Source organism: Phoenix dactylifera, unplaced genomic scaffold (genome assembly GCF_009389715.1).
Source record: "Phoenix dactylifera cultivar Barhee BC4 unplaced genomic scaffold, palm_55x_up_171113_PBpolish2nd_filt_p 000772F, whole genome shotgun sequence".
In the NCBI taxonomy this organism is placed as follows: Eukaryota; Viridiplantae; Streptophyta; class Magnoliopsida; order Arecales; family Arecaceae; genus Phoenix; species Phoenix dactylifera.
In genome coordinates, this window is record NW_024068143.1 from 135,130 (window position 1) to 147,621 (window position 12,492).

Below are 12,492 nucleotides of genomic sequence, written 5' to 3' on the forward strand. Positions count from 1 at the left end.
TTCATTGGCCTCCCTATAGACATATTTTACCTTAAAGATAATGCCCCACCTAGCCCGCAGCTCCATCTCTTCCTCATCTATCGAGTCCTCATCTATTGAGTTCTCCACTTTCTGAACTCCATTAGGTCTCATAAGAACAAAATCCTCTCTTTTAGAGAGACAGATTTGCAATTGGTTTTAGCAACTCCCGTCCAATTAGTAAGTATTTGAAGGCTTGTGGTGGGGATGTCTTGGAGAGGAAAACCCGATTCTGGGCAGGGTCGCCATGCTTGAAATAGTTGCAGCCATGGATGAGATGGAAAGATTATAATGCTTTGCTAGAAGACTAAGCTCCCAGGAACTAAAACAAGAGCACCACTCAGGTTTAGTTTTGTAGCCTTTGATTGATACTTCTGGATGTGGCAGCAAGTAGAAATTGTACACAGGGCAAAGCCATTACTGATTGAGTCCTATGGATCATCAAAGTAGATGCAGCAGAATTTTATGATCATTGTTCATGATATTTTAACATAATTATGCATCCAAGTTTAAATTATACTTTCCCATATTAATAATTCTAGAGTTGAATGTTGCCTTTCACGAGGGAGACTGAGACTGCGAGCCCACGTGACCCTCTAAGAATTACTATTCTTAGCCGCTTCAGTCTACATATTCTATCTTCCAAGGCTTTGCTTAGTCCTGATTCCCCACTAGTCGCAAGCTAAGAGGATGCTTTACTAGGCAAGCCGACGCTTTTGCGACACTTTAGAAAGCTTTGGCGCTAATTTTACCGATGCTTATAAGCATTGGTATAAGCTTTAAAAAGCGCCAGAAAAGACGAGTTTCTAATAAGTCATTTTCTCTCTCTCTCTCTCTCCTTTTCTTTTGGAAAAGGAAAAACCTAACCTTACCATGCCTCTCTCTAGCTTAGAATGGTGTGGTGTGTGAATACAATGGCCCAAACCCTTGGCACCTCATCTTTTATAAAGGGGATCTTAAGTCGATGGCACCCTATAGTCCTGATAGAACCCTAACTGAGAGAAGATAAGAGAGAAGAGGTAGCTGGCCCTTACTTGGGCACTACCCCTTCTAGATGCCATGCACTCTTAAGAGGAGGGCACCATCTAGATACCACAAAAAGGGAAAGCAGTGACCCCTTTGCTTGGTTGTTAGCCAAATTTGGATCCAATTCAAGTGGCATAAGGTTTGACCTCCAGTCCGATCTTACTTGACCGACCCAACCGAAACTCTATTTTTCGGCTCTTTCTTTATCCTAAGCTTTTCTCTAATCAAACCGTGAGGGAATTATCACCTAAGACTTCATTCAAATTGACCTAAAGATAGATGATATTATAGTATAGGTCAACTAAAGTTCTCCCTTAAAGTCCGCTTTAATCATATATAAGTATCATGGTCCACTATGAGGATATGGTTCCCATATCACATTATTAAATCCTTGGTGAGTATATGAAAGCAATTAGTCTCCGCTGCAATTCAATCTCCTATCATTCTAGTACCCTTGTATGACCATTAGGTACCGCACTGTCCAATCCTTAATCACGCAATGTCATGGCCTATCAAAATCCTAAATCATATCAAACACCCTTTTATGAAAATTATTTATTTAAAATCTTTGTGAAAATAATTAGCTATTGATCAAAATGATTTCATTAAACAATTATTTTCAAAAACCTTTCAAGTTATTGTTGGGCTCCAAGTCTTATATATCTAACCATGTCTCTGTTCTAATATGGACATCATGTCATTATGATGGTTTCCATATTAGATATTTAAACCCTTACTCATATCTGAACCTAGTAAATTACTATACTTTCTATCAAGGACACAGTCCAATATTTCATTACCAATACAGTAGTTTGGTTGCAAATTTATAACCTTCAAAATACAGTAAGATGTACTTTCCTTTAAATTAAGGAACCACTTGCAAGCTGTGCACTTAGTTCTCATCTTTACCCCTAATAGTGCTTTATGAGATGGATTGAGATTGCCAATATTGATTGCTTATTGTGATAGCACACCTCAATAATTTTGACTGTTCACTGTGATAGCACACCTGGATGTCAGTGCAAGGTCATACTTTGGTGAAGGAAGAACTCAACAAAGTCACCATCCACCTCAGCAACCTTACAGGTGTAATGCCCAACCTCATTCGAAGCTACAAATATATTTTGAGTATCTAGGAATATCCAATCTTCCCCATGATATACACTTTGGCCATTTGGACAAATCCTTAGTACCCCGAGACTCTTTTTTGGCTTCAAGACTGATGTCTCACATATCCTGTACTTTCGATATGATCCTGAAATAGGAAAAACCCATGCTTAATCTATATAATGTAAATAACTTTTAGGGCATATACTAACAATTACCACTACTAAATCAGAGAGTGAACCACCACGAAATTCATTATTCAGCTGATTATGACACTTGTGCTTTTATAGTGGACATTTAGAGCCATCGAAACTACATTACATTTACAAAAATATGTTAATATGATTTGTTAGCACTTCCAAGTACCTGATTATCAGATTGTAATTTGAATTAGGCATAAAATTTCTAATTTCAAATGTCTGCGTGCTAGGTTCTATTAACTACTAACAAGAATGATAGGATGAAACCTAGGAAAACTATGAAGCTTCTAACAAAAGCAATTTCCACAATTGGCATCGAATCATATTCATATGTCTATGGTAATGAACATATCATTGTATGCACCAGTGGCAAATTATATTCAATTGCTCAGGGCAACTGGCAAGCCATAGGAGGAATATGGTCACCCACATTGCACTCTCTAAGGCTCATCTACATGTCTGTTAAGTTCTTCTCCTTTCCGGGGTCTTGCAGCATATTTTTACTTTATATCCTATTGGGCATGTATCTTTTGACTTACATATATAGGGTTGATACATATCTTCTAGGCTTCCACTTCGGACTGCGGATGAATTTGACTCTTGTTTAAATTCCTTTCTCATTACTAGTACTTTGGCTCCTAGTTTTGTTAACTATTATTTACCTAGTTTATGGATGTTGGCATCAGATCATTTTCATATCTTTGTGGTAATGAACATGTTGTATGCGCTGGGTGACAAATTATATTCAATTGCACAACGCTATTGACAAGCCATAGGAGGGAATGTGGGGACCTGGATCTCCATATTTCCATGACAACATTACAAGTTCCTTCATACTTAGCCAATCTCCAATAAATGAGAGTAGGGCAATTTTTAAGTTCAAAAAAAAATTACATATAACTACTGGATCCTGGAGGCGGGGTATGAGCGGAGGGGGAGAGCGGTGTGAGAGATAGGAATAAAGATAATTCCACAATGAGATGAAAATATTCATCCGCACTTTGTCCTTAAATAAGGAATGACAATTTTATCCTAAGGAAAAAAATAAATAGCATTGCTTGAGCTTAGGGGGAGGGCATGGGGGTTCCCGAGGGGGGGAGGGGGTTGGGGTGGCTAAAGTTGTTCTACATTTTTTCACACGACAAAGCCTCCATAGTTAGCATTTTTTGAACAACTGGTATTGAGGCAATTTTATCTATACAATATAAAATTTCACTTATTCCTTAAAATTATTCCACCAACTAAACACATCATAATAGAATATCCCTATCCATTTGCTCCTCCAGCCAAATGCCAAAAAATTCTTATCCCATGGGGATAAGTCCTTTCCCTTCTGCAGTATGTGGATAACTTTTCTTTGTCCCCTCAATTTTTTTTCTGCAACCTAAGGTAGCCTAAGAGAGCAGATAGGCAACATCCTTCTTTCTTTTATTTTGTCGATCAAGTGGATAGGCAATCACTCCACTTATAAGGGAACGAGATCTGCTCATAGAAGTCATTTTTTTTCGTTTTGAGAAGCTATAAATACTATTTATTTATTTATTTATTTATTTATTATTTATTATTTATTATTTTTATTTTTATTTTATTTTATTTTATTATTTTTTTTTTGTTTGGGGGGGGGGGGGGGGGGGGGGTTGCACTCTTGAATTCTTACAATTAGTTTCAAAAATTGTTTTATTTACATCACTAGATATTTTGTGGTGATTCGGAAGCAAGAGGCTTGGACCTAATGGCAATAAAAAAATAAAAAATGTTCTCTATTTTTAATTAACTTTAAAGGTCAGTTTAGATAATTGGGTTGAAAATTTTTTAGAATTCCTAGGTAGAGCCAATGCAACCAGCAAAATCTTAAGATTATATAGATTGGGTTAGATCTATATTCATAAATATCTAGAAGTGGTTTTAGGATAGACCAGCTCAAATCCTATAGTGAGAAAAAAGACTTGTTGTATCTGGCGTCATCTTATGATTTTGCTGGTTATACTGGTCCAAATCCATAATTTTATAGATTTTTCGGTCTAATCATCTAAATAGCCACTAAGTTTTTTTAATTTTTTTGATATATAAGGAAACACGAGTGATGCACGTAAGTGATGGTACTGTATCTGACGTCTACTAATAGCTGCCTCGTTTGGGTCCTTTATAGATATTCTGGTGGGGCTCACATACAGGGACAATGATCCTACAAAAAAAATTATCTTTTTCGGCGCTTTTAGAGCTTATACCGATGCTTATAAGCATCAGTAATTTTAACGCTGACGCTTTCAAAAGCGACGATAAACGAAGAGTGGAAATTTTTTTTGCCGATGCTTTTTTAAAGTATTGATAAAAACTGAAGCTTTGCCGACACTTATAAGCATCGGTCGATGATGGCGTAATCTTTCAATGATTACCAGGTCCAGTTGCGATCAAATAAGGTCAAGCTTTTTATGTCTTAATCTTTTATGCTGTAAAATTGATAAATTTCAGGCATCACAGGAACAAGTAATCCTTAGTAGTATCTACCAACGGGAACACTAATTTTCATGTTAATAGAACAATAACTGTTAGCATCATTGGTTAGCGCCTCACTTAAGGACTTACTCTTAGAGTGACAAGATACATTGCTATTTCATTCTATCCAATATCCATGGTTCTTCTTTCAACTTTTGACCACCATCCAAGGGCCACTATCTCATACAATAATTTGGCATAAACTATTTGTCTTTTCACGTACGGATATAAAGTTGCGTTCAACTAACCCTCACCAGACTCTACAGAGATGAAAGCCTCATTCACTGTACCATCCTATTCACGAGCTTAATGGATCTGGATAGCTTGCTATCATTTACATTAAGAAAAAAGATAATACTTAATAAGGTAATGCTTTAAGTTCTTAGCTCACTATTAGTCTGTTAAAAGATTCAGGAGTTTTCTGATGAACTATTATCAAGATATAACCAGGCACACGCACACGCACATACTTACAATTAAAGGACCTTTGTGTTTCTCAATAGAAACTTGCTCAACTCATAAAACTAATCGGCTAATTAACTAGAAGTTATCTTCCATGCACTAATTACATATAAATATGCATGTAAAATGTATGGCACTTCATTTTCTAAGTGAATGATATTTGTAGGATATATTTCACGAGATATTGAATTTTCTCAGAATAATCCACCAGACATTAATCCATCAATGCACCCACAACTTGATTGCTTCCCATTCTTTCTGACTACTCTCTTTCAGAACGGGGAAAAGGACTTGTAAGCTCCTTGCTGCTCGGCCACCTTGTCCCTGTTCTCGCGACTAAAATTTTGTGCATTGGCTGTTCGTTCTTATTGCGATTATTCAAGGTATAGTATAGCATTTACCAAAAGAAATAATAATGTTGACGTATCTTGAGCATCCTTCAAATTCATCATACAATCAACACTGTTTTCAGACTTGTTGCTCATGCAAACCATAGTTCTGGTTGTTAAAGCTCAGTCATAGTATCCGGGTATCTTATAGTTTTAAATAATGGTGTTATAACTATTATAATTACCATTATTATTTTCATCTACCCTAAAAAAAAAATAACCTAAAAAAATATCACAACCACTATTTTTCATTAATTTCTCATTGTTTTATGTTGCAATTGACTATTATAACATAAATAATGACCATTATTTTCAATTATATTCCTTTTGGATAAAATAATAGTTCAAAATTTCAAATTATTCCATAGATCTCTTTCAAAAAGGTTAAAAAAAATAAAAATAATACCTCAAAATTTATTTATAAAGAAAAAGATAACACCATTATTTTTCTATTATTGTTTCTTGTTTCCATTATAATGCTACCATAATAGCCACTATCTCGATGATTATTTAATATTAAAAATTTGGAATATTGCTTTCTGAGATAAATAATGAGTACTTACTATATACTATATATAACTAAAATATAAAACTTTGCTTGTGCTGAGCTATCCATTTTTATTTTGCATAATAAGTAGGACTCTTACATATATTTTATTATATATACAAAAATGGAGGCTCTTTGTAGAGTTATCTATTTACAATGTGGCACTTGCCATGTAGATACTAGTATTAATAATTGGATTTAAATCTTTCTCCCATTCTAATTACCATTAATAAGGTGAAGTCATGAATTTATGAATCAATGTATTAATTATAATGATGTATTAGTTAGTTGTAGGTTATCCACATGGACACTGATATTAATGATTGGATTTAAATCATTTTCACATTCTATATTATCATTAATAAGTTGAAAGCTATGTATTAACAAAATGAATAGGATAAGAGTTGATACTGAAAATGCAAACAAACATTTGCAGGCTATAAAATAATGATCTTAACAATATATAAATATTTTCATGATTATAATAAAACTTATATAACAACTGGAATAAATACATCTAATATTCATTATTTACTTAATAATATAACAATTATATAAGACAAAAGAAAATATATAAAATAAATATATTCTTAATTTATTATAAAATATATATTTAATAAAATATATAATAATTACATGCTTATAATTTAGTCTTAACTCAAACTGAAGCCAGCGACACATCTATAGCTTTGAAATTTAGTATAATCTATGCCCTAGTTTGCACATATTTAATTTACTAAATGGCTTCAAGTAGCAACTATAACAATATGATCAATAGCTACAGTTGTCTCCTCTCAGCATTGATGTCTGTCCTTCTCAGCAATAATCACTTTATCCATTTTCTTCTATAAGTTGCCACAATGAATTCTAACTACATCTCTACATTTCATGTTATAATCCTTCAGCAACCACTTCCGCTTCTCACATCCTACATCCAAGACTCCAACCTACACTATGCCGATATCTTAGCATAAGGCATGATAAGACTTTAAGTCAATTTTTTGCATGATAAGACTTTAAGTCAATTTTTTCACCCCAGTAGGCTAATCAGCCCATACTCATGACCTCTCCAAAATTCAGCTAGTGCCTCAAGCAACTACTCAGCCTAGTTCAACTAATTCTTTTTAAATATACTCGGCATGCCGGACTACTTCTCTTATTTAACCTCTGAATCTTATCATGTGCCACTATCTGAGCCGATTTTCAACCCGTCAACTCAAATCTCTTAAGAAAAATTTCGTGAAAGATGAAAAAAAAGGATGTAAGTCCTTTTTTCTTTCATTGATATTCCTAAAATTGAGATTCATAGCCTCTATTTATAAATCATAAGATCTTAAAAGTGAGATTCATATCCTAAAACTATGTCTTTTGTCACTCTATCGAATTCATCCTAGATTGGAAGATTATTTTCGATTAAAATCTTTTTGAAAAAGATAATTTTCAGTTTGACTAGCCTGTTTTGGAACCCAAATGATGAAACTTGAGTTTGATCACTCAAGGCGCGGCTCCTCTGATCCTAACTCATGATTCAATTACCATATATTTAGCTATTGAGCCTCAAAGTTTATGTTTTTATACGATAACAACATCAAAAAGAAAATATGAATTTTCTATGAAAGCCAACTCAAAATATTTGATCTTGGTGAATTTCTCTACATTGTAGATCTCATAAAATTATCCAATTTTGAAGTAAAAATTATCTCAATCGAGTTTCGCATGACCAAATTATGATCTTCAAAAATTTGGTACATGATTCGAATTTCCAATATAGTGGATCTCGCTCTTAAACTCTATTTAACCCTACTTATAATAGCCAAAAATGATTCGTATCAAATCTAATAACTTTTTTGGATCAACACATCCTTTTAAATTAATGTTGAACCCTAAGCCTATTTTTCATTATTAGAGTAAGCCTTTTATCATTAAACTACCGCGCATCACACACGAAGCCATTATTAGTGATGCTGATATTCATGATGAAAATCTTTCCACAAAAGCTCAACTTGTATGCTGAGTTCTATATCCATAATTTAGATGTTGTATTAATAACATGATGCAAATTTTTGCCTGGCCATATTAAAATTACTAATTTATTACATTATTATATTAGATTTTAAAAATAGTTGGGAAAGAGGGAGAAAAAGTTGTAGGATGCATGCCCAAGGAATATACTAGTTATAATAACTGTTATGATGACCAATAAAGATTTTGTTAGGAGGCTCTTATAATGAGATAATGTTTATGTAAAATAATGAGGAAAACTCGATTTGATTGACAGTTCCCTTTCACGACTGCCATGAGTGGCTACAAACATTGGAAATTAAGGCTGGAAATTAATGTGCAGCTACAGCTTGAATATAAATGAGTGGGGCCATGGAGTGACACCAGCAGTCTATATCTGCGTGACTTTTAGTATGCTGCGTTCCTCGATGTATATTAATATTAGTACGGTTCATAGTTGTATGTCACCGGCAATAAGATAGTAGATGTCGCTTGGAGGAGCCATGGTGGTATTAACAAACATCAATATTTGATACATCAATTATAGTATTAGTACATGTACTCTGTATATTTTGGCAAAAACGCATGCATTGTTTAAACGTATGACGTAAGTTCTTGTGATTCAACCCCTTCCATTTTGGCGTGCAAAGTCTTTTTCAACCAATAGAGTGAGAATAGAGATTGTAGAAGATAAAATACCAGAAGTTCATGGTTGTATTTATGTGAGATACGGGCTGAAGCCGGCAGCCCCAGCCGACTTCAGCCCGACTCTTCTTTTGGGAAGAGCCGGAACAGAGGATCGCGATGGCGATCCTCTCCGGCTCCTCCGGGGACAAACAGGGCAAGGGCGCCGCGGGATACCCGCGGCACCCCCCCCTCCGGTAAATCCGCGGCCAACCGCGGCCGCGGATCTCGCTCGACCGCCGCGATTTTCGCGGCGGAGGGCCGTTACGATGGGACGATAAAACCCCATCTTACCTTCCGGCTAGCCATTTTGGGTGAGGTTTTGGGGTGTTACAAATGGTATCAGAGCGGACCCGGCTCATAACTTATGTGGACTAGGGGACACTGCAGCACAGATCCATTTGGGGTTGACCACGGACCGATCGTGATGTTTGTGATTAGATTTGAATGGATTTGGGGTTGAGCACAGGACGTCAGGACTTGAATGGGAGGAGTATGTGAGGATCCGTGCGGGCGTGTGTTTAGTCCCACATCGGTTATTCGCTGGGTAGATCTTGGGTACTTATACAGGATCAAGGAACCCAAATAATACCTTCCGGCTAGCCATTTTGGGTGAGGTCCTGGGGTGTTACAATTTAGGTGGCATTTAACTCCTCAAGAAACAAATTAAAACAAAACACAAAAGGAAAAAATAAAAGAAGAGAAAGGAAGGAATAACAAACCTTAATTTGGCTTTGTAGACCGCCAATTCCACACTTGTTCTGTAACAGTGCATCAATATGAGCGCTTAGTGAATAAAGTCTATTAAAAATTGTGATTGGCAGCATGCACGGCTACATGGTGCACATCATATACGATAGATTTTCTCCATGGCACTTATCATACGAACACTAATATGAATAATAGATTTTAAATCCTTCTCGCATTCCAATTATCCTTAATAATATGAAGTCATAGATTAATTAAATTGTAATGTCCAGGCCCAATACAGACCAGGCCCAATACTGTAGGGCCCAGTTAAATAGTATTGGGCCAGGGAAGGGTTAGCAGGCCTTGCAGGCCCAAGAAGAGTAGGCTGCCATCTCCCCGAGGGCTGAAAGGACAGTACCACCAGGTGGCCAACGGAGAGACCCCCCCACAGAGCATGCACAACAGAAAACCGCCACCTCTTCCTTCCCTCGGCAGCCGAGCTGTGAGCTGGCCGGAAGGGGAGGGCAGCTGGTGGCTCCCGGGGCTCTGAGGAAGGAGAGGATGCCACCTCTCCTTGGGGTCAAATCCTAAGCCAAGTTTTTATAGCCCTAAAACCTGCTAACCCTGATTTTTGATATACCCTCCTAAACCTCTAACCCCCTGGAATTACTGTGCCAGAGAGCTTGGCCCTGGAGCTGGAAGCAGAAGGTACCCCACAGCCCTAGGAGAAGAAGGAGGGACTTTGCCGAGAAGGAGGCACTGCCCAACCCCAGTCTACTGAATCAAGGTAAGGGCCCTGTAAGTAGGTCTCTAGGCAAGAGACAGGGTGGAGGTATCCCTCTGTGGGTATTCTCCCCTCTGTTTCATTGATGAAACAGAGGGGAGGAGACCGGCACCGAGAGGAGGAGACCGGCACGGGAGAGAGACAGGAGGGGGACTGTGGGCCGGACCCATGGGCTGCGGGCCGGACCTACAGGCCGCGAGCCGGCCTGAGAACGGTCCGAACCCGAGCCCAACGCCACCCGGGCCGAGCCCAACCGGACTCGGCCCGCGGATGACCGGCCCCGGCCGGGACCGCCCTCGGACAGAAGGGCAGCCAAGGGGTCGCCGGGTCTGGCCGTACCGGCGACAGGCGCAGCCCCGAGGCCGCCAGCCTCAGCCGAGCGCCCCCCCCCCCCCCGCCTCTCCGCCGGCGAAGAGGTGGCGGCGCGGCTCCCGCACACAAAAAAAAAAAAAGAGAAGAAGAGAAAAAAAAAGGAGAAGAGGGTGAACGGAACTTACCTCGGACCACGGCCTTACCTCGCCGTGGTCGGAGCCGGTGAAGACCCGGAGGAGATCCGGCGTCGATCCCCCCCCTCGGCTTTTCCCTTCTTCTCTGGCGTCACTTCGGAGAAGGGGAGAAAGGGGACCGGCCTCCCCCGCCGCTGTCCCGAGAAGGGAGCACCACTCCGGCCGGCGGATCGGAGGGCACTCTATCTCCCCGGCCGCCTGCGAAAAAGGAGGAGACGGGAGGCGGTGGGGAACCGGAGGAAGGGGGGAGAGGGAGAGACGCGGGCGAAAGGGGGAGGGGCAGAAGCCTCTGGAACCTCCCGGAAGAAGGAAAAAAAAAGAGAAAGGAGGGCCTTAACGGGCTAGCGGGTCGGATCCAAGTCCAGATCCGAAACCCGTTAGGCCCAAATGGTTCAAATCGATTGGGTGAGCCCAAATGAAGGGTCGATCCAAGCCCAATCAGATTGGATGGGTCAATTAGGCCTAATTGGTGTTGGGTCTGAATCCGACCAAGCCTGAATGAACCCAAATTAAGTAAATTGGGCTAAATCCGGACACAATTAAACCCAATTCAGCTGGGTCCGAACCATGTTCATAACAGGTTGACCCCAGCAAGCCCAATCAGCCCTAAATCAAGCCCATACCAGGCCCAATTAAATTGGCAGAAGGCCAAATTGGCTAGGAAAAGTGGACTTAACCACAAATCAGGCCCAACCTTTCCCTTAGAGGCCCAATTAGGCCTGGTAGACTCAAATTTACTTTAATTGGGCTAAAATTTATGATAAATAGAGGATAATGTGAGTCTTATAAAATGGTTCCAGGAATTAAAGACTCGTCGTCCGGACTCAAAGAATTGATAACAACTTATTGTGAGTAACCTGTTCTAATCCTGTTATGGATCATGTCATGTTATTAATGTTTCCTAAGCATTTATTTTAAGTATATATGTTTCATGCATGATATGTTACAATGCATAAGTAACTTGCATGATCTCAGAAGCTATAGCTATGTATGCAACATGATGATGCTGATATTTTAATCATGCATGTAAGTTTATAAAATCTTAGCTAGCCAAGAGGCACTATTATAATGGGCTCAAAGATGCTACTGATCGAATGCAACTGAGCTGGCCTTGCTAGTGGCCGAGAATAACTTCGCTGGCCTTGCTAGTGGCCGAGAATGACTAGCTGGCCCCGCCAGTGGCCGAATGGACTTCGCAGTAGCATCCGAGAGAATGGACCACGGCATGCCGGGGGCACGATTTCATATGCATATTTTATGAAAATTTTTGTGATTTGCACTACTGCTTTGTTTAAAATGCATACATATTATGCCATGATGATTATTAGATAAATATACATGTCAGCTTCTCAAAACCTGATTTACATGTTCAGCCTACTAGTTGATCCGGTAGGATTATGCAGGATTACTTGCTGAGCCGTGTAGCTCACGTCTGTTTATGCTTCGTTTTCTTTCAGATCCTCACCAGTGATCGCCATCAGATATGTTTTTATTTTGTTACAGAGCTTCGTTATTTTTGGAGAAGCTTATATACTTTTGTACATTTGAACAGTATAGAAGTTCTGTATTTTTGGTATCAATC